Below are 3053 nucleotides of genomic sequence, written 5' to 3' on the forward strand. Positions count from 1 at the left end.
AAATCTCTAATAATTAGAGAAATGCAAATCAAAACAACTCTGAGGTATCACCTCACACCTAGCAGATTGGCTAAAATGAAAGAAGGGGAGAGTAATGAATGTTGGAGGGGATGTGGCAAAATTGGGACATTAATGCATTGCTGGTGGAGTTGTGAACTGATCCAGCCATTCTGGCTGGCAATTTGGAATCACGCTCAAAGGGCTATAAAAGAATGCCTGCCCTTTGATCCAGCCATACCATTGTTGGGTTTGTACCCCAAAGAGATCATAGATAAACAGACTTGTACGAAAATATTCATAGCTGCGCTTTTTGTGGTGGCAACAAATTGGAAAAGTAGGGTATGTCCTTCAATTGGGGAATGGCTGAACAAACTGTGGTATATGCGGGTGATGGAATACTATTGTGCTAAAAGGAATAATAAACTGGAGAAGTTCCAGGCGAACTGGAGAGACCTCCGGGAACTGATGCGTAGCGAAAGGAGCAGAGCCAGAAGAACTCTATACACAGAGACTGATATACTGTGGTAAAATTGAATGTAATGGACCTCTGTTCCAGCAGCAATACAATGACCCAGGACAATTCTGAGGGATTTATCGTAAAGAACGCTGCCCACATTCAGAGGAAGGACTGCAGGAGAGGAAACATATAAGAAAAACAACTGCTGGAATGCATGGGTCGGGGTGGACATGACTGAGGGTGTAGACTCGAAACTACCACACCAATGCAACTACCAACAATTTGGAAATTGGTCTTGTTCAAGGACACATGACAAAACTAGTGGAAACGCGCATCGGCCAAGGGTGGGGGAGGTGCGGGGGCGGGGGTTGAAGGGGAAAGGTGGAGCATGAATCATGTAACCATGTTAAAAATGAATATTAATAAATATTAAAAAAAAAACCAAAATACAAAAATACTTAATGGCAGAGAAAACAACAAAATTATCAAAGACTATATGACTTATATGGCAAGAAAACTAAAGAAAATATAATTGTTGAACTACAAAAATAAAAAATAATATATTTATAAAATAATAATAATAATAATAACCCAATTTAATATATAGAACTTAAGGGGACGTTCGGGTTAAGATGGTGGAAGAGTAGAGGCAGGGAGACTTTCTCTCCTTACAAACAGATATAGTATACCTCCACAGGACAAGAAAACAAAATCCAGAAGAAAGAAGGGACCCCACAATAGGGCACAGTATAGAAGGTACGTGGGGTTTGGGCACTTCCATGCTATAAGGGGGAAAATAGCTCCCGTCAAAATGGGTGCTGATGAATCCTCCCCCACCCCATCCACAGTACCAGAGGCAGAGGCTGCACTCCAGAGATAAAGCCAGTGGGGGCACAAAATCTAGCTCCTTGGCAGCTAACTGGCACCACTAGGAGCTTGCCCCTGAGAGCAGCAAGACCTGAAACCCCAGGTGTCTGGAAAACTCAGACCTTGGACACGGGAGTGGGGCTGAGAGAGGCAGTAGCAGCACAAAATGCGCTCAGACTCAGGGGAAAATCTCAGGTGGAGGAGCAAGTGTGGGCCAAGTTCTGGGCTCTGGGCAGCTGTCTAGGACCACATGGGCTTGACCTTGAAAAGAGCTAGAACAGAGACCCCAGGAGACTGAAAAACTCTGATCTTGGACACTGGAGTGGGGCTGAGAGAGGCAGCAGCAGCACCCAGCATGCTCAGACTCAGGGGAAAACCCCAATTAGAGAAGCAAACGTGTGCCAAGTTCTGGGTTCTGGTCAGCTGGCTAGGAACACGGGGGTTCAACCCTGAAAACAGCTAGACCAGAGACCCTAGGAAGGTCCCCAGAGAAACCAGGAGACTCACAAAGTAGCCTCAGTCAAAAACTGCTCCCTAACTCCATACAAAGAGAATATAGATTGCCTTACTCAGACTTCTGGCAGATAGAGCACAATGATGCCAAGCAAAGCCCAAGAAATAAATGTAAGGGTGAAAAAGGGGTTTTATGGGTTCAATATAAGAATAATGAAATCAAAAATGACTTTTATGGAAGATTATTTATATGAGAGAAGAGAGAGAAGAAGAAAATAAGAATCAATCTCACTAATTAATCCAGGTAGATCTTAACCCTCAGCAGAGGGTTAAAGGGCCTGAGGCCTGGAGGTGATTGGAGTAAACTTCATTCAAACAGTCTATAAAAGGAAGTTTCTTAATAGAAGTTCAGGAAGATTCAGTCTTTAAACTCACCACATGGAACAGACTCAGTCATGAACCAGCAAAGCTCCCTCAGGTCCCCTTCACCAAATCAGAAGCAGTCTCACTCACTCAACTCCCTCTTTTCTAAGGGGTGACGTATGTGTCACTTCCAGTGCCTGTGTGTCCAATCACAATAGACACTTTCTCATAGAAAGTGTAGGGGGCGGTCCATTGATTCTGATTCATTACTCACTCTAGCACATATGGGTTAGGACCTCCCAGAATTGGAAGGTACCTTTGGTGATTAAATCTAAAGATGGGCAGTGTAGACTTAATCTAATTATCACATAAACAAGAAAAAAACTCTAACACTTGATAACTTCTGCACAGAAAAAATCCCCAAACAGAGGACAAACAATTAAAGATATCCAAACCTTCCTAAAAATATGAAAATGGGTCAAAAGATCTTGAAGAGTTCAAATCTGAGATCATGAGAAAGATGGAAGAGATCTGGCAAGAAAATGACAGTTTAAAAGGCAGAATTTTGCAATTGGAAAATGAGGCTCAGAAATCAAGTGAATTGATAATCAAATTGAAGACCAGAAACGACCAGTTGGAAACCTAGAAGAACCAGATAGACCAGATTGAAAAGGAAAACCAAAAGATTATAGCCAAAAAGCAGTCTCTAAAGGCTATAATTGGGCAATTAAAGCCCAATGATCTCACAAGACAACAGAAATTAATAAAGCAAAGTCAAAAGCCTGACAAAATAGAAGGAAACATGAAATATCTCAAAGAGAAGTTACTAGATGAAGAAAACAGGTTTAGCAGAGATAATTTGAGAATCATTAGTCTTCCTAAAAAAGCAGAAATTAATAGAAATCTGTACTCC

Source organism: Gracilinanus agilis, chromosome 1, assembly GCF_016433145.1.
Source record: "Gracilinanus agilis isolate LMUSP501 chromosome 1, AgileGrace, whole genome shotgun sequence".
Classification (NCBI taxonomy): Eukaryota; Metazoa; Chordata; class Mammalia; order Didelphimorphia; family Didelphidae; genus Gracilinanus; species Gracilinanus agilis.